General features: G+C 46.9%; 1 long non-coding RNA gene across 1 annotated transcript; it reads right to left on the bottom strand.

The window, feature by feature from the left end:
• Positions 1–2,572: 2,572 nt before the first annotated feature.
• On the bottom strand, positions 2,573–10,134 carry LOC149915325 (uncharacterized). Its single transcript, XR_016459192.1, has 3 exons — positions 9,215–10,134; positions 3,452–3,678; positions 2,573–3,215 (listed from the first exon to the last, which is right to left on the bottom strand). It is a non-coding gene; the product is annotated as an uncharacterized LOC149915325 (long non-coding RNA).
• Between the last annotated feature and the right edge of the window lie 9,304 nt (positions 10,135–19,438).

The raw sequence follows: 19,438 nt of genomic DNA, 5'->3' as shown, positions 1-19,438 counted from the left end.
GAGAATGTCTAGGGTAAAGAGAAGGAGAACACTGCAGTGAAAGGCCAGAGACAAATAGAATGTGGGAAGAAAAGGACAGGCAGCCTTTGGGCTACTCTAAAATGCAATAAAGAGCTCCGGGAGTGCTATGTTGTGCCACGCTACATAATGGGTAAACATTGGTGTGCGTACGCTGCCCTTACCTGCTGGACAGACAATTACCAGTCAGCAAAGTGGGATTCCGGGGCATTCCAGGAAATCCAGCTTTCCATTCCTAGCTGTTCTCATGAAGATGCACACATCTCTCCATGCAGTCGTTACAGCACCTGGGAGAACCACAGCTCCCATTAATGCTGCACAGTAATGAAAGCACTACCCTGCATACATTGGGGGGCTGCACTCTGTGCATGATGCTGCTCACCAGCAGCTCAGTAGCTGAGAACAACTAACAAGGAAAAGACTCAAATACCCAACAACACTTTTGCTTCCATCTTCTCTGATAACTGCTCATTATACCCAGCCCTCACCTTTGGCTGTGCAGGTGGGGATTGAGAAAGCAATGCCACCCCCACCAACAACCTCCCTGCCCCACCCTGTGAGTCAAGATAGGCTTTGCGATCACCTGAGGAACCTGAACATCCAGGAGTCTATGGGTCCCAATGAGATGCATCCCAGAGTCACAAGGGTATTCGCTGATGCAGTCAACAAGCCATTCTCACTGGTATTTGAGAAGTTGTGGCAGTCAGGTGAAATCCCTGGTGAGTAGAAAAAAGACAACAGCACACCTGTTATTACGGATAAAAATGATGACCCTAGGAACTACCAACATGTCAGACTCACCTCTGTGCTGTGAATGATCGCAGAGCAGATCCTCCTGGAAGTGACTCTAAAGCACATGTTCCAGTGCATCACTACCCTGAGTGAAAAACACCGCACCACAAACACACACACACCGCACCACAAACTACACCTCCCTCTTTCTGCTGGCCGTTCTTCTTTTAATGCAGCCCAGGATATAGTTGTCTTTCCAGGATGCCCACGTCCAGCTTCTTATCCACTGGGATCCACAAGTCCTTCTCTGCAGGGCTGCTCTCAAGGGTTTCTTTGCCAAGTTTGTATAAACATCCGGGATTGCCTCTTCATCAGTGACATTGACAGTGGGGGTCAAGTGCACCCTAATGACACCGAGCTGTGGTGTGCAGTGACACACCAGAGGGACGGGACACCATCCAGAGGGACCTCAACAGGCTGAGCAGTGGGCACTCAACAATGTACCTTCCCAGCCCAGAAAGCCAACTGTATGCTGGGTTCCATCCAAAGATGCGTGGTCAGTAGGCGAAGGGAAATGATCCTGCCCCTCTGCTCTACGCTGGTGAGGCCTCACCTGGAGTCCTGTGTCTGGATTTGGATGGCTGCAGTGCAGGACACAGACATAGAGCTGTCGGAGTACATCCAGAGAATGGCCACAAATATGAACTGAGGGATGGAATGCCTTTCCTATAAAGAGAGAAAACTGGGGCTGTTCAGCCTGGAGAATTGAAGGCTCTGAGGTGACCTGGTAACAGCCTTTCAATACCTAAAGGGAAGAATGAGAAAAAATTTAGGTTAGATACAAAGAAAATCTTGTGAGGGTGGTGACACAGTGGAACAGGTTACCCAGACACATGATGGATGCCCTGTCCCTTCCAAGGTGAGGCTGGGCCAGGCTCTGGGCGACCTGATCTAGCTGTGAATGTTCCTGTTCATTGTGTGGCAGTTGGACTAGATCATTACAGATGGTACCAAGTACTCCAGCTGGGATAATCTGCATGTGTCACAGAGCCTCTCTGGACCGGTCCCAGTATTCAGCAGACCAGGTACCTCACTTCATCGCACTGTTGGGAACCAGAGCTGTAGAGCTATTGAATGGGGGCAGGGGATGGAAGGAAGAGGGATGGGGGTTTGGGTGTCATAGAGATTAGGAAACTAATAGGATCTCCAGACAATTAGGATGGAGATATCTGGGGTGATGCTGAGTACAGTGGTCCAGAAGAGGACAATCCTTGGCCTTCTATAAAGATGAAGTCAGATCAGCTGTTCAAACAGAAAGGACTGTAGGATCCCAAGGTGGTCAGTCACGATGTGCTCTGAGAACAATGCCTTGGGATCCATTACCATTGACACATTTGTAAGGGAGATATGGGAGAGAACCAGACAAAACAGGAACAGAATACCTGTTACCACTATGCTCGAGTGGTGCAGACCATATTATGCTCAGTGAGGATGAAGCAGATGGCCACTACGTTCTGGGAGTGTTCTTCAGGTCCTGGCCGAAGCACCTCACTCTATCATCAGCCGTGTAGCGCAGCAGGCTGGGAGAATAGACCCCATGGAGAAAGGTGAGCCGCCTGCAACCCATTTGATCCCTAAGTGAGCTTCCCACAGCCATCAGAAACCTGCCTCCATACAAGCTAGTGCACAAACATGGGGCTTGGAATGCTCTGTTACCTGCTCAGTAGATCTCAGAGTGCTTACACCCCTGATGAGACAAACTCCAGCAATCCCTAAACCCCATCAAGCTAAAAAAAAAAAAAAATGAGATCAGCTGATTTATTACATGTAAGGGTGCACAGAACGCCTTTAAACAACTTTGTATGTTTGGAAGCAGTGCATAACACTCTTAACTACAGTCATGAAATAGGATGATGGAGGTGCACACAAACCATGTTTGGAGCCCCAGGTTGGAGATCATGCTGTAAGAACCATGAAATGGTGTACAGAGGTGGAACCAGAAGATAACGAGCTCAGAAAGATCTGCTTAGAAGACCTGGAGAATGAAGAACCTCTTTATGGAAAAGGACATTAGCTCTGGGCATTCCCACAACAGCAATGCTCAGTCAGCTAACCAGCATTATCCTGAGGCTGATTGAAGCATTCCAGAAATGAGGGAGCAATGAAAGAAAGAAACATGTCAGTCCTTCAATCACCATATCAGAGAAAGGGAGATAACACCTTCATCTCCCTTAGAGAAGAAAAAAGGGCATCATGATGACAAACATGCAAATACAGCTGCTCTAATCCAGTTTGAGATCCCCCCAAAAAGGTGGAGCTCACAGCCCTGAAATAAAGAAGGAATTACATGCCCTGTTCCAAATACTCACCCTGCTCTCCAAGGGAAGCTGCCGCCAGGATGCCACACCTATGGCCACCAGGCCTTAAATGTAGTCAGGATACCCCCAGAAGGGGATATCACAGCCCTGAAATAAAAAAAGAATAAGTTACCCCATTCCAAGGATGAACACTCAGCCCACACTGCCAAGGAAGCAGTCTCCAGGTAGAGATGCTGCCCTTGTGGCTTCCACCCCTTAAAATGTGGTCAGGAAACTAAAAAAAAAAAAAAAAAAAAAGAGAGAGAGATTACAGCACGAATCAATATAACAACAACAAGCAGCACGAATCAATATAACAACAACAAGCAGCACGAATCACTCACCGCTTTCCAAAGGCCTGCACTCACTCCCAAGGAGGCAACTCCCAGGTAGAGATGCTGCCCTTACTGTTCCCAGCCCTTAAATGTGGTCAGGGAGGGGGTGGAGCCAAGGTCAGCCCTATCCGGTCCCATAGGTGAATTGCTTCCACCTGTGCTCACAGGGCTGGCTACACCCCTCACCAGGTGCTCAATCACTGCTTCAGTCTGTGACCTAACAGTTCCCATAAGGCCTGCAGCAAAAAAAAAAAAAAAAAAAGGCTTTTAACAAGCAGGCGATTGGATCTGCCTGTCTGGCAAGGGGAGTTTTATCAGTGGATGAGCAACAATGGCACACATATTTTGATTCAAGTCTGTCCTCAAAGGCAATTGGTAAAATTGCCTGACTTTCTAAAATCGGTGACTCTGCAGGTGACACTGGGGTGACACTGGGATGGGATGATGTGGGGGGGGTGATGCTGGGGGGTGATGTTGGAGTATCATGGGGGGGTACATCAGGGAGTGATGTTGGAGTGACATTGTTGGGGGGAATGTAGTGGAGACCCTAAGTTGTAGCTTGAAACAATGATTGAGGAGGGACAAACCAGAGGAGCTCAGGTGCATGAAACACACCTGAGTGATGGAAGGGGTGGATCCTGGCTCCACCCCCTCCCAGGCGTCATTTAAGTGTTGGCAGCGGGAAAGAGAGGCTTTTGCTGGAGGTCCCTGATTGCTTGAGGTCTTTTGAAGTTAAGCAGATTTTGTTCCTTGTTTTTGCATTCATAGCTGCTGTGTTTGAGCAAGTCCTCACTTATTGCAACCTATTAATGCTATTGTTGTTGCATTTTCCACTATGTTGTAGCATTACAGGAGGTAATTACTGGTGGGGGTGATGTTGGGTTTTTTTTGAGTAGCATTGTTGGAGTGAAGCTGGGAGGTTACATTGCGATAAGATTAGGATGGTGTTGGAGTTCACTGGGGGGGTGACATCAGGGAGTGATATTGGGGTTACATTGTTGGGGTGACACTGGTGGGGGCACACTGGTGTGACACTGGGGTGAAACTGGGTTGAGGTTGTGCAGTGATGCTGTAGGGTGGTGTTGGAGTATCTCTAGGGGATGAGATGAAGGAGTGATGTTGTTGGGGGGGTGACATTGAGGTGATGCTGGGAGGGAAGTGATGTTGGGGTATCACTGAGGGAGGAATCAGGAAATGATGTTGGGGTGACAAGAGAGAGACATTGGGTGGTGATGTTTGGCTACCGCTTGGGGTAACAGCAATGAGTGACATTGTTGGGGTGATATTACTAGGAAGGATATTGGGCTATCCCTACCCTAGGGGGGTTTCAACAGGGAGTGATGCTGCGGTGATGTTTGGAAGTGACACTGGGGAGTGCTGGTGGGGTGTGGCTGGGATTGACATCAAGAAGTGAAGCTCGGGGGGTGACGCTGGAGTGAAATTGGGGTGATACGGGGTGACACTGGGGGTGATGTTGTGCACTTGTTTAGGGAGGTTCTGCTTCCTGTTCGTGGGGATTATGGTGACACAGGTGATACTGGGGAGTGACATCAAGGGATGACACTTGGGGAGGTGAAGCTGTTGGCTGATGTGGGGGTGATGTTGTTGAGAGGTGATGCTGGGGTTGATGTTGGGGGGTGCTGAGGTTGACAATGCTGGGAGTGATGTTGGGGTGATGTTGGGATATCAGTGGGGTTTAACAGCAAGGAGTGATAGTGGTGGGGGGGGTGACTGTGGTGTGGAGAGAGGCATGAAGGGTGTAACAGTGGTGGTAGTGGGGTGATGGTGGCAGTGACTGCGGTGGTGGGGGTTAACAGTGGTGGTGATGGTGACGGGCGAGTGTCAGTAGTGATGGTGGGGGTAGGCTGTGACAGTAGGGGTGACGGTGGGGGGTTGAAAACAGTGGTGATGGTTGGGGATGTGATGGTGGTGGGGGAGTGTGATGGGGATGAACTGTGATGGTGACGGTGGTGGTGATGGGGGTGACAGTGGTGATGGTTTGGGGGGGTGGGGATTGGGATGATGGTGGTGATGGTGGGGGCAGAGGTGTGATGGGGGTGATAGTGGTGAGGATGGGGGGAGAAGTTGGGGAGAGACAAGAGACGTTGGGGTGATTATGGGGCAACATCAGGGGGTGATGTTGGGGGGTGACCATGGACTGATGGAATGGCACAGTGGTGATGTTGTGGTATTCCTAGGGAGTGACATTATTGGGGGGTGACATCAGGGAGTGATACTGGGGTGATGTTGGGTTCAGGTTGGGGAGTGACAGTGGGTGGTGATTTTGGGGTATCACTGGGGGGTGACATTGGGTGCTGGGGAGGAGCAGTGGGGTGATGCTGAGGTGAGACTGGGTGGTTGCTGTTGGGGTGACGTGGGATGGGAATGCTGGGGTGATGCTGGGAGTCACAGTGGGAGGTGACATTGTTGGAGTAATGTTGGGGTAGCATGGGGGGGAAATCAGGGATTAATGTTGAGGGTGAGGTTGGTTGTTGGGGGCAAGGCTGTTGGGGGTTCTCTTCCACTTGGGCTCTGTACCATGTGCTGGCCACACTGGTACAGTGTGCAATGGAACAAACCCTGCAGACCCTGGAGAGAATCAAAGAAGGAGAGAGGCTGCAGTGGAGATGAAAGGCAAAGTGCCCTTTGAAGCAGGGGACGTCCACTGATGGGGAAGAAGATGCTAGGGGGTGATACTGCCGTTACATTGAGGTGTAATGTTGGGATATCACTGAGGTATCATAGGCGTTGCCTATCACTTCCACCGCTGGCATGTTCCTTCTCTCTCCTTTTGGTGGTTCGCCATCTCTCAAGGGTCAGAAAGTAATAGTGCACTTGTTTAGGGAGGTTCTACTTCCTATTTATGGGGATTATGGTGATGCTGTGGTGATACTGGGGAGTGGTGTTGAGGGTGATGGGGTTTCACTGGGGTTTAACATCAAGGGGCGATGCTGTTGCAGAGGTGACGCTGGGAAGGGATGTTGGAGGGTGATGTTGGGTTATCACTGGGTGGTAACACCAGGGAGTGACACTGAGGGGTGATGATGCTGGGAGGGATGTTGGGTTTCAGTAGGGTTTAATGTCAAGGAGTGATGCCTGAGGGGAGATACTTGAGTGACAGTGGTGCTGGGGTGACATTGTTGGGGTGGAATGTTGAAGTGACACTGGGTTGATGTTGGGCAGTATTGCTGCAGGGTGATGCTGGAGTGATACGGGGTGATTTATTGTTGGGGATGATATTGGGGTATCTCTAGGGGATGACATCAAGGAGTGACATTGTTCGGGGGATGCTGGAAGGTGATACTGCCTGACATGGGGGTGATAATTTTGTGCTGTCACAGGAGTGATGTTGGTGGGTGATGTTGGGGTATCGCTTGGGGGGGACATTGTGAGGGGTTGGCATGGAGTGACATTGGGGTGATATGAGGCATGATTATGGGGAATGATGGTGGGGTGTCCCTTCAGGGTGACAATGGGATGACACTGGGGTCACGCTGACATTCTTGGGGGGGTGACATTGGGGGGTGGCATTATTGTGGAGTGATGGATATCACTGGAGTTATATCAAGGAGTGATGTTGAGGTGATGTTGTGGGTGGTGACATTTTTGAGGTGATGCTGAGGTGACGTTGGGTTATCACTGGGGGGTGACATCAAGGAGTCTGCTGGATGACTTTGTTGGGGTAACACTGGGGTGGGCACACTGGAGTGATGTTGAAGTGACACTGAGTTGACTCTTGGGGGGCTGATGCTGTGGTTGTCACATCAGAGTGACTCCAGGGGGTGACACTATGGGGAGATGCTAGGGGTGATACTGCCGTTACGTTGGGGTGTAATGTTGCGTTATCACTGGGGTTGACAGCTGGGGTGACACTGAGGTGACAGGGTTGATGTTGGCTGACACTAGGGGGCAACACTGGAGTGATGCTGGGGTATCATTGAAGTTTAACATCAAGGAGTGATGCTGGAGTGACACTGGGAGGGTGATATTGTTGGAGTAACACTGAAGGCTGATACTGTGGTGAGATTGGGGTGATGGTGGAGTGACAATGGGGGGAGACATTGAGGTGATATTGGGGAGTGACACTGGGAAGTGACATTCGGGTATCACTGGGATTGAACATCAAGGAATGACGCCACGGCAGCACACTGGAGCGACACTGGAGGATGCTAGGGGGTGATGTTGGGGAACCACTGGGGGGTGACATCAAGGAGTGACACTGGGGGGTGTCATTGATGGGGTGATGCTGGAGGTGACCTGGTTGCCTGTCCCTGCAGCCCCAGTGAAGCGCCAGAGACGCTGGGTGACAAGACAGTGACATAGAACATCCCCGTGTGCTATAGCGTGGGGGAGTGGCCGCCTGGCAAGGAAACACCCCTTGGACTTCCCTGCACCCCACAGCTCCCAGAGGGGACCCTGGAATGGGAACATCCCTGTGCCCCACGTGGACCCTCCACCCCTCCAAGTGTGAGGACTCCACCCTATACCTAAATCTCAGGACAGACCTGCATTGCTGTAGCACCACTACCAGCTGCAGCCCCCTGCTGCCCCGCAGGCCCCTCCCCCACTGATTTCACAGACCTCCCTCACTGATCCCTAGCCCCACTGATCCCAATTAGAATCATAGAATTGCTCAGAGTGGAAAAGACTCTCGTCCTGTCACCAGTGAGAAGAGACCAACCCTGCTCTTGCTGAAATCACCTTTCAGGTATTTGAAGACAGCAATCAGGCCTCCCCTCAGCCGCCTCTTCCTCAGACTAAACAGCCTCATTTCCTTCAGTTGCTCCTCATAGGGCATATTCTCCAAGCCTGAAGGGCTTGTGAAGCAAGCCTTGTTGCCCATCTTTGGATCTGCTCCAGTACCTCAATATCTCTTCTGTACTGAGGTGCCCAAAACTGAACATAGTTCTCTAGGTAGGGCCTCACCAGTGCTGAGTACAGGGGCAGGATTACTTCCCTAGTCCTGCTCACCACACCATTCCTGATCCAATCCAGGATGCCATTGGCCTTCCTGGCCACCTGGGCACACTGCTGGCTCATATTCAGCCAACTGTCCATCAGTACACCAAGGTCCCATTCCACACCATGGAAACATCAGGCAGCTTTCCAGCCACTCCCCCCCAGGCCTGTGGTTGCTGTGACCAAAATGCAGGACCTGATGCTTGGTCCTAGTGAAAGTCAAGCAGTTTGCCTCAGCCTATCTATCCAGTCTGTTCAGCTTCCGCTGTAGTGCCTTTCTTCCTTCTGACAGATCAGCACTCCCTCCCAACTTGGTGTTGTCTGTGAACTTAGTGTGGGTGCACTCAATCCCCTCATCAAGATCATTAAAAAGGTGTTAAATAGGAGTAGCCCCAGTACCCAGACACCACTTGTGACTGGATGCCAACTGAATTTAACTCCAGTGACCATAACTTTTACTTGATTTACCCCACTGATCCCCCAGCTCCTCCCCACAATTCCCCCTCACTGTCCCCTTTTCCCCAAATTCTGTTCCAGGTGCAGACAGTGCTGCTCCCCACCCACAGTGCTCTCCTCCCTGCCTTCACTGTCCTGCCCCACACACTGCCTCCTGGCTGGGTTGCCCAACATCTGCAGGGTGAGCACACAGCTTCTCAGGGCGCCCACCCCCACACTGTGAAGCTGGGTTGGGGAGGGGCTGTCAGCCATGAGGGTTTAGGTGGGGTTGGTGGTCACTATGGGGTGTGGGAGTTGATGTAGGGCATGGGGTGGTATGGGGCTGGGAGTTGCTATGGTGCTGCAGGTCACACTCACCAGTGCTGCTGCAGCAGCCCCTGCCCGCAGAACACTGCCATCACCATGATGTGGAAGCTGCTTGCACAACGCTGTTGTATCCCCTACCTCCTGCTGGAATGTGGGGAGCAGCTGAGAACCTGGTCACCCCAATCACCACAACTGACTCTACACCCAACCCCTGCATCTGGCCACAAAGCCCCCATCTGAGCCCCAAACCTGTCTCCAAACTCCAAATCCATGCCCCAGATGGATCCCCTGCCCTATAACTTGGCATCTGGGCCCCATGCCCCAAACCCTGCATTCTAGACCCTGTCCTCCATGCCACAAACTTGCGCTCCACACCTTTGTCCTGAACCCCAATTCCATCCCCTGGTTCAGATTCGGGTTTCAGGACAGCGGTGGGGCAAGCGGATGGGTGCAGGTGTGAGATCTGGGTTTGGTGCTTGGGGCCTGCAAATGGGATGGGGGAGACAGGTATGGGGTTTGCGACACGAGGGGCATTTGGAGGGCGGGTGCGAAGTTTGAGTCACATCCCATCCGGATGTGGGACTGTAACCAGGAACCCACGCCCCAAACCACATAAGCAGACCCCTCAACTATGACAACAAAAAGCCCAAACGCCCCAAATTCAGACCCAGAACAGTTTGACCCATCGCACCGTACCTCGGTGTAAGCCTCACGGACCCAGAGACAGCCCCAAATTCCCAAAACAGCCAAAAAGCCTGCACCCAAAGTACAAAGCACGCGCTACTGTCCACAAAACACTACGCGTGCTCCGTTTCATGCACTGCACTACGCATGCGGCAGTTGAGGCACTGCACTACGCATGCGCCATTTCAGATATGCCACTACGCATGCGCCAACTGAAGCACATCCGTGCGCATGCGCCAGTTGAGATACATAATTACGCATGCGGCAGATCTGTACCATAACTACGCATGCGCCAGATTTGGAACTACACTACACATGCGCCAGTTGAAGCACTCCACCACGCACGCGCCAGTTCCTGCACTGCACCACGCATGTGCCCATTCCGTCATCTCAATACGCATGTGCCAATTATGGCACAAGTCTGCGCATGTGCCATTTCAGGCACCGCCTGTACGCATGAGCCAATTCTGACACATCAGTACGCATGCGCGAGCTGAGACACTGCAATACGCATGTGCTAATTACGTCAGAAGACTGCGCCAATTGTGGCACTGCACTACGCATGCGCCAGTTGAAGCACTCCACCACGCATGCGCCAGTTCCTGCACAGCACCACGCATGAGCCAATTCCGTCATCTCAATACGCATGTGCCAATTATGGCACAAGTCTTCAGATCCGCCACCACGCATGCGCCTTCCAGGCGGTCTACTACGCATGCGCCAATTTCTTCACTGCACTACGCATGCGCCAGATCTGGCAAATAAATGCGCATGCGCCTGATCCCGTACAGCACTACAGCTCTGGCAGTGCACTACGCATGCGCCAGCTCTGTAACATAACTACGCATGCGCCCGTTTCCGGAGAGCACTACGGATACGTCAGATCTGGCGCATAAGTACACATGCGCAGTTTTGACTCAGAAGTAAATATGCATCACTTTAGATACAGCACTACGCACGCACTGGTTCTGGTTCATCAGTACGCGTGCACCAGATCCGTCAGAGTAATACGCATGCGCCTCATCCGGCAGAGCAGTACGCCTGCGTCAGTTCCTGCACAATGTTACGCATGCGCCAATTCCGGCGCTATACTACGCATGCGCCAATTCCAGCACTGCATTACGCATGCGCCTATCTCAGAGCATCAGTGCGCATGCGTCAATCTGTGCTCTGCTCTGCGCACGCGCTTTATGGCACAGTAGTACGCATGCGTCAGTCTCGGTGCACGCATGCGTCTTGATTTCCGCTACTCCAAATTGATATGGACACGGTTCTTCACTTTGACCACGCGGTGGCAGCAGAGACCATGGAAAGATCATCTATGGGCTTGGTATCGAGCTGTGTCACTTCCTGTCGCTATCCGCTCTCTCTTGCTGAGTAAAAGCACTAAGTTAGAGTGGGAAGTGGAAGTATAGGGAAACAAAACAAAACAAAACAAACAAACAAACAAAAAAAAACAAGGAAAACTTCTCCAAATCCAGCAAACCTTTTCTAAGTACTTGTGAATATCTGTAAATAAATAATCATCAAATTGATGTTGCCATGCCTTTTTTTTTTTTTTTTCCCAGTGTCTGGGATGATGAACAAAGCTGTCATGAATTGGACAAATGCATGCAATGAAGCCAAGGGTGGTTTGGAATGATTAACAGAGCAATGCAAAACAGCCGAGCAACGTTTTGTTATTGAGTGATTTGTCATCAGTTATTTCATTTGCAACTTTTCCCAGCATCTGCCTCAAGGTGTTCTGACTATGGGCAGCATGGTTGAGGGCTATGTTCCTCACTCAACTCATTCATTTTTCCAGGCTGTTGCTAGTGAGTTAGTCCTCTTTCTTTGATATCTTGTTCTGTGGCACCTGTGTCTCAAATAAAGGTTCTATCATTGCCTTTGTTTGCTTTACAGTGCATTTGTCCACAAAGGCCAGTGCCACAAAGAACTATTATGCCTAAATGCTAGAGTACATCACAAAGACTGCACTGGTACACGGAAGCCTCTATGACAAGAGAGGAGTGCTCTAGGAGCAGCACAAGAAGCTGCATACCTGAAGGAATTAGAAAAGATACAACAGACTTCCAGCTTTTATTTCCCCTCTTCTCTTATTCAGCATGATCATGTCAGAGAACTGTTTCATGTTCTCCTTAGAAAGCTTTTCACTATAAGAAATGGCATCCTGAAAGGAACAGAGATAGACAGATTACACATTGAAATATTCCAAAACAAGCAATGTTGGAAAAAGTTGCACCTGAGAGGCTGCTTTCTCATATGTGGAAAAGTCAGAGGTGAGGTATGTCTGGGGCTGATGAAGGGAGTGTCATTTGTTAGAGCTGTGAGTTCTCCATTTTGTCCCTGAAGATGCTTGAAAATGCCTTTCTTTCTAAACTGGGCTTAAAGTCCCAACTCCCTGATTTCTATTTATACATGCCTCACTGTGTCTACATACTCTGAGAATGATGGCACTTTTTGCTGCTAGCATCAGCCCAAGAATTGGAGCCTCCTTCGGAACTTCTTGTATGGGATAAATCATGACAGAAGTTGACATTAAAGAATAAAGTATCAGCCTAGGGTAATCCACATTGCTGAACTTATGTCAAAATCTGTGGGTCTATATCTCAGCAGCAGAAGTACTATCAGGAATCAAGTTTTCCTTCAGCTTCAGCAACTATCGACTTTGCACCACTTTACCAGTGTTGTCCCAATTGATCTTCATAACTTTATGATGTTATACATCACGCTAGAAGTACCTCTTGCAAGCAGAAATTCAAGGCATATTAGTTCTATTCTTTCAGCAATACTTACTGAGGGTTTTGTAATTTTCTTGTGCATTGTTTGATCAGAGAAAAGCTTCAATTTTTATGTCATTTATTTAGGATTGAAGAACAACAATAACAACAGCCACTTAAACTCACTGAGGAAGGACTAAATAGTTGGATATTAACATGGTCTCTGAAGTACTGCAGGTGATCTCTGTAACACTGAGCTTGATACATCCTGGTTATTGACTGAATCTACAGGAAAGAATCCCCAGACAGGTCAAATAAAAGACTTCTCCACAGATATTGCTACACAAAATGTTTACAAAACAAAAAACAAACAAACAAACAAACCCATCAGGAAGCCTTTGCTGCCTTCACTACTTCATCCTTATGTGCTCATAGGTAATCCAAATGAATTTGATATGCTTTCCTCTGTTTACATCCACTCCACTGGGACCAAAACCAGAAAATAAGTGCTTACTTTACTTTTCAAATTAAAGAGAAATAATTACAATTCTAAGCTTCCTTCTGCTGCTCAGCTTCAGCTAAATAAAATGTAACAGAAACATGCTCATCTTACAAGATATACACAGTAAGAGAGATACAGTGAAGTGTTAACTATTTATTCCACCAGTTGTCATCGTATGAGACTTGAAATTATCCGCATGAAGAGCGTGGGCCTTCAGAAACAGAGCTAGGGAACAAATGTGTAACTAAACAATCAAATGCACAGAAACACATACACAAAGGTCACGTGGCAGATGCTCCTGCTGAAGAGAAGAGGGATGCAAAATTATAAGTCTTCAGAGTGGATTCTCTACTCCTGATTCTAACAGAAATTAGATGAGGAACTGGACTACATTTAATGCCAGAGAGTGCTTTTTTTTTATGAGTTGGGGGTTGTGATTGTAGTTTTTTGTTTGTTTGTTTTGTTTGTTATGGGCAGAGCATGTGCTACCTAGGCAGGAACAAACATGGATACACAGGCCAAATAAAGTGGTATCAGAGTACAAAGCATGTATTTCACTTGCAAACGTTTCAGCTGCAACACTGGAGAAAGATTCTTTTCATTACTCTCCTATAAGTGTGCCCAACCTTGTGTTGAATAATCACACCATCCGTTCCATGTCCTCAACTATCCGAATCCCTGCACAAACAAGAAGAGAAAGAGACTCTTACTCAGGTACACTGGAAGCCATGCTGCCTCTCTTCAGTTCATGAAAAATTGCAGTGGTAACACCACATGACACCACATAACACCACATGATGAATTACTAACATAAAGACATATGACATGCTTCATATTGTCCTATTTCCAAAACACACAATCAGATGATAAAACAAGAGGTGAAGTTTTCTCAAACGCTGTTTTTAGTTTTCTCAAACGCTGTTTTTACTCTCTGCAGCTTGAGGAGAGTTTATTGTTCATATAACAACAAAGAGGAGTAAATTACATACAGAGTTTCTCTGTGAGAAGAAATTCTTTGTGAGAAGGAAACTTAGCCAGCCTCCTCTCAGAAAAGGGAGGGCTTGTGACTATGTATAACCCTTATTTGGAGCCAGTTGTTGCCTTTCTTAGAAAAATTGTAACATGATCAAAGGCTGAGCCTATCCTTTGAAACATAGCATGACTAATAAGGTGATCTGCAGAGAAGAGGTTCAGTGACAGTTACTTGGATTGTAAGAAGACAGATGATGACAGCTGGTGAGTTTTTATCATCACGGTTGTCTGTGCTTCTGTTCTTCCCTTGGTTCCATCTTCATGCACGTCAGTGCTGCAGCTGTGTTGATTAAGTTCTGAGAATGAATTTGTTCTCTTGTTATTTCAGCCTTGTATAGATCCAGGTCCTGTTTGTAGGTCTACCCAACAGAGACAAGTGAGGAGTTTGAGCTTTAATTGTTTATTTGTTTTGCTTACCCTTTTCTGATTTGATTGAGGCAGTTCAACAACTTCATTTTATCTCCTATTGAATCTTTAGTACTGTGCTTAGCAGGATGAGATGCAAGCGATGGTTATGTTGTGTTCAGCTATCAGGATTAGTTTCTAATTGTCCAGCTGTGTTGCAGCACAAAATTAGAAAGCTGTCCTACCAACACAGCTCTACTCTGCATTTTTCCTACCTGAGTTACTCAGTACCAAAACTGTAGTTGTCGTCTTCATAACTGTTCTTCCCAACCATTGAAACACATGTGAAAAGGGACTGTCTGCAAGCTATACAAACTTAATTGCAAGTACCGGGTGAAAGCTGAGTTGAGTTTCCCAGGCCACTGACAGTTTTCCTGATAAGCTGCTTTATCTCCCTGGCTTTCTATGTGAAAAGACTGACAAAGTCACAAGGAAACATTAGCTAAAAAGAGCTGGATAACCTACCTTCCCCTCAGCTGCGGGGTTTGTTACCCCCTCTTTGGCATGTGCAATTGTGGAGAAAGTTGATTCAGGGCTGAAAGCAGTATGGGAGAAGTTAAGTCAAAGTACCGGAGTCACTGGGGTGACAGCAGTCTTTGAGTTCCAGGCCTTTTTTGCTGCTGCTTTTCTGAAGCCTTGGTTAATCTGGGCCCTGTGTATTTCCAAGGTGATAAAGCTCCTCTCCCTTTCAAGCTTATTATGCCTCTGTGGTGTACTTCAGGTACAGGCTTGTAGTTCTTTGGCATACAGGGATGTGCAACCCAGCTGGGATCCTGTTTTGATCAAGTCATGACTGCCACAAATGGAAAGAACTGAACACTATTTACTAGCTTTAGGCAACTCTTCTCCTTGAGCAGGTTACTAACTCTGATTTGCTGTGTAGTTTTGGTAAAAAACATAGGTAGGGGGACCAGACAGAGCTCTCCGCTCATATTTTTTCCTGTTGTTCTTTCACAGGTCTCTACTAATAAAGGATCTTCCAGCTGTTCTGCTGAAGGACAGACTTCTTAAGAGTCAGCCAACTGCAGTTCTCACAACCCAGTCAGCATCAAATCTGATATCATCTTTTATTCCCATTTCACAGATTATGAAATGTAAAATTCTCTTTTGATCTTGATCCCTGCCCACCACACTTTCCATCTCTCAACTTCTATGGGAACTGTTGAATCACAGCCTGAACCACTGCTTGATCACCTGAGGCAAGCAGTGAGTCGGCCACAGGAGCACAGGTGAAGGCAATTCACCATGTGGCTGCACCTCTCCCAGAGCCCATTTAAGGGCTAACTGCCCCTGGAGAAGGATCTCTTTCAGGAGATAGCTCTCTTTGGAGTTTTTACTGCAAACCTAGGATACAGGTGAATATTTTGTTTATTTTTGATTATCTCTTTCCACCGTGATAATCTTTCTAGTTAGACAACCTGTGAAATACCAGCCTAACCATGCCACTCTGCTAATTGTATTTGTTGATTGTACACAACTCTCACTTTACACAGCTGGGATGCTCCTGAGGATGAGGACTGTCTCTCATTACAGCAAGTATGATCGAGACTTGATTCTTGGCTGAATTCTCTCATTGTATTGGTTAATTCATTAGCAAATGTTCTGCAGGAAGTTAGTCTGGAACTGATGTTTCCAGATATTCTGGATCTTGTGCGAACATACTCTCTTTCAGACAGGCATCCAATGTTCCTCTTAAATTTGGACTAAAAACTGTATACCGATCATGAATTATTTACCAGCACTCTTCTGGCTGCTCATGGGCTATGGAGAGTATTTGGGAATGCAAATGAGGCAAACTCATCGTTTCACCTGATCTTAAAAATCTGTTGAATGAAACTTATAGTAATACTGTAACTTTCAATCATTCCTAATAAACTTAAGCAGTGCAGAAGCTATTTCTAAGTGCCTTCAGAATGTCTGCTGTGTGGCAATTACTTAAGAAGAATACAGTAAATAATGTGGAATGGCCTTCTGATCTCAATGTTCACTTACCATTGCTGAAAATGTACGCGGTGATATAGTGGTTCTAAGTGACACTGGGCATCTTGTTACAAAGCTTGGTGCTTCATAAATACACGGAATCATCATGCTGCATCATCACTTTCCTCTTCTCGGCTATATACTCTGTTTGTTTGCATTTGGTGGAAAATAATATCCCTTCACCATAAAGAGCACAACATCTAAGCTGCAACTCATATTACTGCATTTAATTTACTAATGCTGTCATGCAGCTCCTGCAAGTCATAATTTACTGTGGGTATCGTCACAGAACAACCTTGCTGGCCCAGTAATTGTTACTGGGTCCAGAAAAATGAGTTGCTGACCTTTTGCAAGTGCTATTTCTGTTGACTGCTGAAAACATTCAGAACAAAGTTACGTGTTTCTTAGGGGCGCAAGCCAGACTCTTATCTGATTGCTAGTTCTCCAAATCTTAGCATGTCTGTAATGACAGCACGAGGTATGTCAAAGAAGTGCTCAGTTTATCAAGTATATACTCTAAGGAAAGGTGAGCTTCAGACCTTGCCAAGCAGTACTGAGAACATCCATTCTTTCTCTTTCAGCAATTGGTTACGGTGAATCATGTTAATGTAGCTTACAGTGTGCTTTTAACAGAAGAGCAAGTTTGCATCTGCCTGTATGTTTCTATGTAGACATACTGCTGACCAACACACAGCCTGCTTCGCTGAGAGGTACTGTTGGTGGGGATAGCCTAGTGCTGGTCTGCACTATAAGGACTTGATTAGGAATACAATAGTGAGAAGTAAAAAAGGCATTACTTATTCCACTGGTTCCAGGATAACAGTTGTTGAACACGTGTGATTCTGTTCTGCATCTCAACTCTTCTGGGTATTACTTGTCCATGCTAGTTCAGAGCTAAGATCTCAAGCTTCTTCATCAGTACAGGATAAAGGTAAAGGAACTGCCAGTTTCACAGTCCTGCAGATCATACAAGAAAACCCCATCTTTCTAAATACAGTGGGGAAAAAAGAGTCCTGCGAAACATTAGATAGGAAATCTCAAAACCAGAAGCATATGGAAGTTCCCTGTATTTTTCAGAATGAAGGATGATGAAGCCATATTAGCTAAACTGCATTGGAGAAATTTTAAATATTTCTTTGCTAAGGATTGTATCATGAGGAGGGCACTCTCCTAGCTGTCTTCTTTCAGAGCAGTAGGGGGGGCAAGCTGAAGCAGCACAAAGGCAACAATTCTGATGCTGGAAGACTAGAGGAGGGCTATGAAAAGCTGAAATTCCCACCCAGCAACTTAGTTTCTGGTACTGTAGACAGATCAGTCCAGCAAATACATAGCTTACTGTGCTGTCTCTAAAATGAGGATAAAGATCTTGCTATTCTTAAAGGACTTGCTAATCAAATTGTGGGAAGGTATATATGTTATCTTTAAGTAATCAGGGGTTAAACTGATTCTATATAAAACAAACTGAAGCAAGGTTTTGGGATGACAGTGCTGCTCTCCAGATGTCAGTGTTCCCTATCCCAGTGTTCATTCCTTAGCTGGGTCTAGTCTGTCCGTTGTTCATAGACTAGTGGCTTTCAGTTCCTCATACTGGCACTTAGGAAGTGCCTTAAAAAATGCTTAGTATCAGCTGTGATTAAAGGTTTCTGATGAAGCAAAAGTGAGAAGAGAATGGTTTTATCCGCCTCTTTCTGTGAATATCTTGTAAGCATAGAAAAATAACACAATTAGTCTAGATAAGTAACACAATTCTTTGTTACTCAGCTATTTTCAACCTTGAGCAAGGCTCATGACTTTTGCTGAAGGTCACAAATTTAAATTAAGTTGTTGACCTATGGGTTAAACTGGCATACTAATGCAAAAGCATAACTGCTTCCTCTGGTGAAATGTAAAAATATTTGGCAAAAGCCTGGTAACTGTTGTTCACATAGCTGTGCGAGGAAGAGGGAAGTGGTTTCTAGAAGCTTCCATTTCTCAAAGTCAAGTTCTGTGCAGCTGATACACAATTTTCAAAATCAAGTCCAAAGTCTGCATTCAGATTTTAGCAGTATAGCTAAAAATCTCAAATTACTGCAGGAACTAGTTAAATAACTACAGATTTATTTTCTGTAGTTTAAAGCTGAAACTGGAGTGTTTACTGTCAATTTAAATTATTGGCACAGCACGTACATATTTACTTCTATTAAAAGCCTCAGGTCCTTTCTGCCATTATGTTTAATGTGAATATGCAAGGCCTGGGTTCTTTCTCACTCTTCTTCACTGAGGTCTTTTCCAGTCCTTCAGGAGTCATATGGCTAAAGTTAGTGACAGCACTTAGGTCACATGTGACCTAACGTAAGTGACAGCACTTAGTAAATGTTCGACTCTATTGCCAATTGCTCTTAGTCACAGGTTTAATGAAAGTTAAATACGTCACCTATGTCACATAGACCAAAAATGCACAGCAGGCAAGGGTTAAATAGGCTGTTAGCATGTTTTAACACTTAGGATTTCCCTGCAAAACAACAGGACAGGTTGTAGGAAGCTGGGAGGGATATGGAGCTGGAAAAGCAAATAATTCTGAGGGTGTGGGGGGAAGGGGGGGGGGGGAAACTCCAGTCAGAAGAATATGCAAATGTACATACTGATGGGCCCTGATCAAATGGTGGGAATCTTACGTTGTGCACAGGCATATGTTGAACAGTTTGCTAAGAATACGTGAGGAGCTCATCAGCCAGCATTATCACTCAGGAAAACTGCTATAAGTCTCTTGCCTGAGAAATGGCTTAAGAGCCCTGGATAATTTCACAGTCAAAGTTGGAGTAGTTTATGAAGTGCTTGGGGAATGCAAGGCAAGATAATGGGGTACCCAGCAGCCAATTACACCCAAAGCATGAGGAAGAGCAGCGTGTTGCTGGTCTCTTAACATTCCTGAAATTCTTCAGAGGTTTGGCAGAGGTATTTCTTAGAGCAAAG

This window comes from Phasianus colchicus, chromosome 21 (genome assembly GCF_987193195.1).
Source record: "Phasianus colchicus chromosome 21, bPhaCol1.hap1.1, whole genome shotgun sequence".
Taxonomy (NCBI): domain Eukaryota; kingdom Metazoa; phylum Chordata; class Aves; order Galliformes; family Phasianidae; genus Phasianus; species Phasianus colchicus.
Note: the sequence above shows the minus strand (reverse complement) of the source record. Positions and strands in the feature narration are given on the sequence as shown.